This window comes from Amphibalanus amphitrite, unplaced genomic scaffold, assembly GCF_019059575.1.
Source record: "Amphibalanus amphitrite isolate SeventyFive unplaced genomic scaffold, NRLGWU_Aamphi_draft 001769F_arrow, whole genome shotgun sequence".
NCBI lineage: Eukaryota > Metazoa > Arthropoda > Thecostraca > Balanomorpha > Balanidae > Amphibalanus > Amphibalanus amphitrite.
The window spans coordinates 12-9,133 of record NW_024883262.1 but is presented as its reverse complement, the minus strand read 5'-3'; the positions used below and the strand labels follow the sequence as shown (position 1 = coordinate 9,133).

The following is a 9,122-nucleotide window of genomic DNA, read 5'->3' as shown; positions in this document are numbered from 1 at the left end:
TCGGAGTCTTGAAGATTTTGGCGACTGCGAGTCAGACTCTGGTTTGAACTGCACGCTCCAACCGAGTCTGACCTCACAGGCATTCTCAGAAAGGTACCCCCATTTTTTCCCGACTCCAAAATCTCATCGGATCTGTATCGATCTCAGGGGGTGCCCGGTCCGAGGTTGGGGGGGCAAGCTGCCCCGCTTGCCCCCCCGTGGCGACGCTAATGCGGCTAGCCTACCGCTTCGGCTACTATGAATGCCAAAGACAAGCTTGTCAATTTCGCTTACGTTTCAATGTAAAACAAAGTGCTTGTAAGGGACAGAAAGTATCATGCTCAGGGGCGGATCCAGGAAAACTCCAAGGGGAGGGTCATGAATCGAAGTGGTGCCCCTACCTATACCCAAAATTAAAAAGTCATCGGATTTCGGCCACTTCATTTTGGTGGTGCCCTATTTTCGTTTTTTTTTTTTCGTTTTTTTTTATATATTTTATTTTGTGTGTGTTGCCCCTGGCGGGCCTGTGGTGCCCCTGCTAGGCCGCAGGTGCCCCTGACAGGTTTGTGGTGCCCCTGGAAGGACTGTGGTGCCCCCTGACAAGCCTGAAGTGCCAACGACAGGCCAGTGGTGCATCTGACAGGCCCATGGTGCCCCTGCGAGGCCGGTGGTGCCCCTGGCAGGCCGGTACCCGTGCTAGGCCGCCGGTGCCCCTGGGCTCTGACAGGACTGTGGTGCCACTGATAAGCCTGAAATGTCCCCGACAGGCACGTGGTGCCCCTGACGGGCCAAAGGTGCCCCTGCGAGGCCGGTGGTGCCCCTGACAGGCCTGTGGTGCCCCTGTTAGGTCTTTGGTGCCCCTGACAGCCTGACAGGCTTGTGGTGCCTCTGGAAGGACTGTGGTGCCCCTGGGCCCTGATAAGCCTGAGGTGCCCCTGACAGGCTCGTGGTGCCCTTGCTAGGCCTGTGGTGCCCCTGGCAGGCCTGTGGTGCCCCTGACAGGCTCAAGGTGCCCCTGACAGGCTCAAGGTGCCCCTGACAGGCTCAAGGTGCCCCTGCGAGGCCGGTGGTGCCCCTGGTAGGCCTGTGGTGCCCCTGCCAGGCCTGTGGTGCCCCTGCAAGGCCTCTGGTGTCCCTGACAGGCCTGTGGTGCCCCTGGAAAGACTGTGGTGCCCCTGGGCCCTGACAAGACTGAGGTGCCCCTGCCAGGCCCGTGGTATCCCCGACAAGCCCGTGGTGCCCTTGCTAGGCCTGTGGTGCCCCTGACAGGCCTGTGGTGCCCCTGGCGGGCCTGTGATGCCCCTGCTAGGCCACTGCTGCCCCTGGGCCCTGACGGGACTGTGGTGCCCCCGACAAGCATGAAGTGCCCCCACAGGCCCGTGGTGCCCCTGACAGGCCCAAGGTGCCCCTGCGAGATCGGTGGTGCCCCTGGCAGGCCTGCGGTGCCCCTGGCGGGCCTGTGGTGCCTCTGCTAGGCCGCTGGTGCCCCTGGGCTCTGACAGGACTGTGGTGCCCCTGACAAGCCTGAAGTGCCTCCGACAGGCCCGTGGTGCCCCTGACAGACTCAAGGTGCCCCTGCGAGGCCTGTGGTGCCCCCGACAGGCCCGTGGTGCCCTTGCTAGGCCTGTGGTGCCCCTGACAGGCCTGTGGTGCCCCTGGCGGGCCTGTGGTGCCCCTGCTAAGCCACTGCTGCCCCTGGGCCCTGACAGGACTGTGGTGCCCCTGACAAGCCTGAAGTGCCCCCACAGGCCCAAGGTGCCCCTGCGAGGCCGGCGGTGCCCCTGGCAGGCCTCTGGTGCCCCTGGCAGGTCTGTGGTGACTGGTGGCCCTGGCAGACCTGTGGTGCTTTTGCTAGGCCGATGGTGCTCCTGACAGGTCTGTGGTGCCCCTGACAGGTCCGTGGTTCCCCTGCTAGGCCTGTGGTGCCCCTGGCGGGCCTGTGGTGCCCCTGGCGGGCCTGTGGTGCCCCCGAGCCCCAAGGAGGGGGTCATGACCCATGTGACCCCCCCCCCCTTGGATCCGCCACTGATCATGCTGTTGCATTCATCGACATAAATAAGTTGTCATGCTTCTGCAAGAATCCTTGTTCATGAATTGATATCGATGTTCTCTAGACAACTGAGTTTAACTTTTTCAATCCTCACGAACACTGGGAAACCGCTCAGCACTCAGCGGCTCGCATATCGCTAATGGCTTTCAGCAAATTTAAATTGAGTTAGGCATTCCGTAATGGAAGGTGGGGTAAGACGGCCCAGCTAAGGAAAAGTCGCATACCTTCCAACACTGCTATCCAATCCCTTATTGTTTAAGGTCTCCTGAATGTTAAATCCTTCCTCTTCTGATATGTTCAGACTGCAGAGGCTGGATTCGAAATTGAAAATATAACTAGGCGCTATTTAGGCCTTGGGGTAGATCGGGTCAGGTCAATGCAGTAGGCAACCCGCCGGCTATCCGTAGACTGACAGCTTCGCGATATATTGCGTAGGCAACAAAACTACATTTCGAATGTTCAAATGGGTACTAAATTCGAAATCAGCTCCAAAAACTACCCTAGAATCACGCAAAACTCGAAAGAGGAAGCCAAGGCTGCCACCGACGGTTCGTTAGAGTCGGCAACAAAGGCCGATGGCCATCAACGTCAATGACCTTGACCCGGCCTTCACGTGACATCAACACCCACTGTAATGTTTGGGACAACCACCTTATCATTCACATGTTCACACGTTTATAATCAAGAAAAGTTGGGAACGAACGGATTATGTCTACTGACACACCGAATCGCAGTCCCGACTGACATGATCACGAGGAACAAACAGGTCACAGCCGTGAGGTCATTTGAGTCAGGGACCAGAGTCATTCAATTTTCAAGATAATTCTAAAATTGATAAACCCGAAAAACCGAGGGAAGTTAATTCAACTTCGCAAAAACTTCGCAAAAAAAACGGTAGTAGCGCCGCGATTTTGGTGTCATCGTGTTCGCCTCGCTCAGGCACGTCGAATGGTATACTTTTTGTTCGGGTGAGGTCAACTTGAGGTGTTGACCTCGAGTCAAGGTCCGGTCAGAGCCCCAAGGTCACGAAGTTAGTTGAAGGAAGTCATACCTATCGCTTATCATCTTATTCGGCAGATCTTTTTTAGTTCATTGGTGGCTTTCCCTACTCGCTAGCTCCATTTCATCGGGAGTTATTGACGAAAAACTTGTATGACTAATGACCCTAAATAGGGACGTCATAAATGTCGTCGTGCAAGGTCAATGATGCAAAAGTAATGCATCGGACTTTGCAAGGAAGCCATGAAATCACGATTCCGTGTGCTTGAGATAGTAGGAGATCGTTCCCGGCCCCAAAATAGCAGTTTGCACTTTGCATTTTTCCCCATTGACTTAAAATGATGTCACGTGACCGACCTGACCTCATGTGATCTGACCATGACCTGACCTGACTATCCCCTGAGCTGACAGGACCATGTGTGATCACCGACGTGATCATGTGAAAAATCTGAGATATACAAGCTGTCAGCTGTGAGACCTCTGGAGGATACTACGTCTGTAAGTTTCATCTCCCTGTGAAAGTTTCTCTGGCACTAAGGGCGTTAAGAATTTGCGACATCTGAGGACCGTGCAGAGGTTCACTTATGACGTCATAGGTCAGTTACCTGACCTGACCTGAAAATGCAGTTGGTGTAGCAAGATCCGGCTTAAGCAAAGGTCAGGTATGCCAACTTATAGCTCCTTATCTTCGGCGTGTTCGGAGCTGTTGCGATAAAAAAAAAAAAAAAACAATAAAGTGCGCCCCCCCCCTCGGCCGGCGCCCGGCGAGGGTTAATTGCGAATGCTACTTAATGTCTGAAGGTGTACGACTCACTATCTCAAAAGAAAAAATATATACAATGTATGTATCATCATTTATTTCATCCACAACTCAAACAAGCATGACTTCACGAATAGTATACAATCGCCCATTGTCACTTATAAATCAGATGGAACTACTGCTTTATTAGAGTTTGCAGGGTTGTCGCGACTTGGTCCTTGCTCATGTTGGTTAGAGGAACGCCGTTCTCCTTCCCAAAAGCTGAAAAAGAAGGAACGTAAATATTATCATCGTACTGTCGCACGCTGTCACTTGGCACTTGACAAACTACAACCCTCGGGCCTCGACTCCGCGAATTATAACTAGGTGACGTCAAAGAAGACAATTCCGAATTTCGTAGCCACTGGCGGATCCAGACGGCGTGTCGGACACTGTGGCAATGGCCAATGACTGTGGCATTATCCCCAGAACGGTTCTTCGATTTCCCATAGCTACTCGTATTTCGCTTCCTTATGCGTTTGCTGTGCGATTTAAAGCAAATCATTGATAAAAAGGATTTTTCTTCTTTCTGAGCAAAGAAAACTGCAAAATTTTGTTATCTTCCGACACTTCTGGAGAGGCAACTGGCAAGTGCTCCAAATAATCCCCTTGGAAGTTAAAAACAAACATACTGTTGGAAAGGTTATGCCTGAAGCTGTTGTTAGATATACAAGATGTACCTATCATACCAATATGAAATCATATTAGGGAAGTAAAGTTTAGCAGGGCAGAGTTTGATGAAAACATGCCTCCCACCAAAAAAGGTCCAAAAGGCATGTATGCACATTAATCAGCTAAAAAAAATCCATGCAATATTTTCATGATTTTCAAGTAGGTGATTCAATAAATCTATTGTCATCAGAGTACATGATAATTTTGACTAATAGCATGTTTTATGTGAGGCAAAAGTCATAAGCCTACATTATCTTACAGCACCTATAAGGAACTTGGGCTTTTAGGATCAAGTCCAGTCAAGCTTCCTTGTCCAGTGCCCACCTTCTAAACATCTTTGTATAGGTGGTATGTTGTAAGCTAAAATTCCCTTAAGTTGTTGTCTGTTTTTTAAATGATGTTATTTTCCAAACGTGAGGTGTGAATCTCAAATTCAATTGTGATTTGTGATGAGTTTCAGTTCAACTGAATTCAGGTTGTGAAATGTGAATTCCAACTGATTTGAAATGAAAATGAGAAAAGGTCAGGTCACACAAACACTGCTTACCGTATCTGGCATACAGCTTTGGATGAATGCCACTGCACTCCCTGATCAGGATTGGGAAGTCTGGATTTGCCCTCTTCAATGGCACATAGCTGCTTTCAATGAATTCCCTGAAAATAATGTGGTATGTTTAGCATAAAGCAAAAACACCATGTTTACAGAGGCAGTCAAACATAAGAAAACCAGTCAATCAGTATCCACCTACCTATTTTAACATTATGCTAGCCAGAAATGTGCATGGATCTAAGAAAATGGATCTGGGATCCCAGGGATCCTGATCTCAGATGATAGGATCATAATCTAGCTCTATAATTTATCAAGAGATCCAGAGGTGGAGTATTGTGCCAAACTGGGGATGCTCGGGCACAGCAAATCCACCCCAGCCCTAGCAATGACCTTGACCTCCACCGTCTGTTGCGGCTCCAAAGCCAAGCCAGCATGGAATTGGGAGAGCTCGAGCACCCCCAGTCCAGCACAACTCTCCGCCTATGAACAGATCCATTTGGATCACAGATCATAGTCTAATTTTTCTTTTTACTGGAGATCCAGTGATGCAGGATAATAAATCCTCACTTTTTTCAACACAGAAATCCTGAAAATTCACTTATTGCAATTTACAAAAGTTGTTTTGATACTTTAATTGTAAGAAAGTAAAGCCAGTAGGTAGTTTTACCAAGAAAAGTAGGCATTCCAGAATATGAGCCACCAGCAGAAGTTCAAGTTGCTATTTCATATATATTCATTAGTTTCTAGCTTATAAATAAAAGTTCAAGTCAAAATAACTGTAAATCCAACATAGCATAAGAAGGGTTTGATGTCGGCAAATGTGGCGCATTGCAATCAAGCATCCCGAAGGAACCTTACGCAGCTAATATCGTCACAAACAGTAAATAAATGTTAAAGTACCTGACTCCTTGGCTGGCACTTGATTTCTGACAAAGATGAATCCTAATTTCTTTCACATGAGCTCCAATCTTCACCGCTGCGGAGCGCGCAGCAGACGCCATTTTCGCCTATGAAATTAAGGCGGAGGTATACTAAAGAAATACTATGAGAAGTTGGTAGGCGAAGTCCTTTCAAAGTGACGTCATTAGACTTGAAAATATTATTTTAATATCACGGTTTAACAAAAATACACTTCTAATTATCTGTTATTTGTAATAACATTTATATAAAAAATCCAAAAATTTGGCTCTTCCATTTTTAAGATATCCCCGTGCTTTGAGAGGCAGAAGTGTGATTAGTTACGTCACTGAAATTTTCAATTCTCACATATCAATTTCTATTTTTCGACTCCACTTTTTCTAGGCCGTCAATCTCAATATATTTACACACCTATTCCTATATATCTTGTGGATTATTGTAATTCATATTGATTCAGTTACCTACCTTTCTTCTACCAGTGTATTCACTGGAGGCCATAAAGAACTCAAGTAATGATTGTTTAGGATTGTATTTTCCCTCTGATGGTTCTGGCTCTAAATCAACATAGAATTGCATCATCGGTTAGTTTCAAGTTTGTCCGTCTTGGTCAGGATATAGGTTAGTTTCAAGTTTGTCTGTCTTGGTCAGGATATATCTTGATCTTGATCTAACGGCAGTGGCGCAGCCAGGATTTCATTTCGGGGGGTCATCGCCTCCAAAGCGGCCCCCTAGTGTGCGGGCCCCCCACCAATTTTTCAGAATCTCTCCATATTTCATACACATTCTGCTGAGCGGGCCCCCTTTACCTGCACGATAACCCTGAGCGAGTTTGAATCAGAACATTTGGATAGAACAATAGCTCGGTAATCACCCGGTGTTCAATTTTTGCGCAAATTGACCACGACAAAAATATGTTCTATGACGTAAAAATTCGTATCTTTCGAGGCCGAAATGTGCCTCTTCCGCAATATGCATAGCATATATGCAATCGGAACTGTTGCCTGCTTCCGTCGGACAATATTTAACTAGTCCCATGTGCCTGTTCTAAGTCATCTATTGGCTGCTGTAGTAAATTGTGCCTTTACTCTTCTTCATTACGTGAATTCGCTCTCAAGAATTTTAATCCTCGCGGCACAGGGGGAAGGGGCTGATGCCTGATGCAATCTCCCCTAAAGTTTTTTTTTTCGCAAATAACTCGCGTAAAAGCGACTGATCGCGACGTAACTTTCAGTACCATCGCGTTGATCAATTTTACACCTACCCTAGAAATTTCATGACCCTGGCCCAAATGACCTAAAGGTCAATTCAAGGTCAAATTCCGACCTAAAGGTCGGAAAGTAGGCCAAACCTGGCCGACTTTCCGAGACCATGTTTGGCCAGAATCGCGGTTTGGCGTATGCCGGCTCGCATTAGCGGCGCGTTTGCAGTCCTTTCGTGGTTTCAAGCGTTCAAACATGTGATTTGATGTTGCTCCCATGCATAAGGGTGGATGTCAATGTCACCTGAAGGGCAGGTCAAGAGAAACGTACCGCCTCTCATGGAAAAATTATGAAAAGCTAATTGATCAAAAACAAGGTGGAACAAATCGCTGAAGAAAATGGCATTTGTTCATGACTTATTTACTTAATTACACGGGTTTTGCTGCAAAAACTGGTACGTTTAACAATTGAAAATGGCATAGTTGAAAAGAGCATTCAATTTTGTCCAAGATCCATTCATCGCTTTTGCATGAAGAGCAACAATATTCTTAAAAATATAAACGTTTCAAACCTCTACATAGTATTCATCGATGGCCTCCATTTTTCAATAGGTAGCCTACGTCAACCTATGCTATAAAATATACTTAGCATGTTCTATAGTAGAACGCATGGTTATCAGTTATCACTAGACACGAGCACCTCTATCATTTTCCCCGATGTTTCTTGTCCTTGGTTACCAAAATATACTGTGCTGTACTGTACCTCAATGCGATGGATATTTTTTCCCAAACCAAAATACTTAGCCGTCAAAAGGCAATCGACCGAAATGGATACATAACCCACGGACACAAGACCAACCAAACGCCCACCGATCGAAAATACCCCTTATTCGCGTTGCGGAGCAAGCGGGTCACCCTAGGGGGCCCCATTCACCCGAGGGCCCGGGCCCTATCCACACGGGGGCCAGGGTGCGTTCTCCTGGGGGCCCGGGCCCGTTCTCCCGGGGGTTCAAGCCCCGTCCACCCGGGGGTCCGGGCCCCGTCCACCCAGGGGCCCGGACCCCATCCACCCAGGGGGCCAGGGCCCGTTCTCCCAAGGGCCCGGGCCCCATCCACCCAGGGGGCCAGGGCCCGTTCTCCCAAAGGCCCGGGCCCATCCACCCGGGGATCCGGGCCCCGTCCACCCAGGGCTCGGGGCCCGTTCTCCCGGGGCCCGGGCCCCATCCACTCAGGGGCCCGGGCCCGTTCTCCTGGGGCCCGGGCCCGTTCTCCCGGGGCCCGGGCCCATCCACCGGGGATCCCGGGCCCCATCCACCAGGGGGCCCGGACCCGTTCTCCCGGGGTCCCGGGCCCCATCCACCCAGGGGGCCAGGGTGCGTTCTCCTGGGGGCCCGGGCCCGTTCTCCCGGGGGCCCGGGCCCATCCACCGGGGCCCCGGGGCCCGGGCCCATCCATCCGGGGGCCCGGGGCCCGGGCCCATCCATCCGGGGCCCGGGCCCGTTCTCCGGGGGTTTTCCCACGTCCACCCGGGGCTCGGGGCCCGTTCTCCGGGGCCCGGGCCCATCCATCTCAGGGGCCCGGGCCCGTTCTCCTGGGCCCGGGCCCGTTCTCCCTGGGGCCCGGGCCCTCCACCGGGGATCCGGGCCCCATCCACCAGGGCCCGGACCCGTTCTCCCGGGGTCCCGGGCCCCATCCACCCAGGGGGCCAGGGTGCGTTCTCCTGGGGGCCCGGGCCCGTTCTCCCGGGGGCCCGGGCCCATCCACCGGGGCCCCGGGGCCCGGGCCCATCCATCCGGGGGCCCGGGCCCGTTCTCCCGGGGGTTCAAGCCACGTCCACCCGGGCTCGGTGCCAGTTCTCCGGGACCCGGACCCATCCACCGGGGGCCCCGGACCCCATCCATCGGGGGGCCCGGGCCCGTTCTCCCGGGGACCGGACCCATCCCACCGGGGGCCCCGG

At 51.2% G+C, this 9,122-nt stretch overlaps 1 long non-coding RNA gene across 1 annotated transcript; it reads right to left on the bottom strand.

The window, feature by feature from the left end:
* Positions 1–3,863: 3,863 nt before the first annotated feature.
* On the bottom strand, positions 3,864–6,082 carry LOC122375072. Its single transcript, XR_006255333.1, has 3 exons — positions 5,950–6,082; positions 5,047–5,153; positions 3,864–4,049 (listed from the first exon to the last, which is right to left on the bottom strand). It is a non-coding gene; the product is annotated as an uncharacterized LOC122375072 (long non-coding RNA).
* Between the last annotated feature and the right edge of the window lie 3,040 nt (positions 6,083–9,122).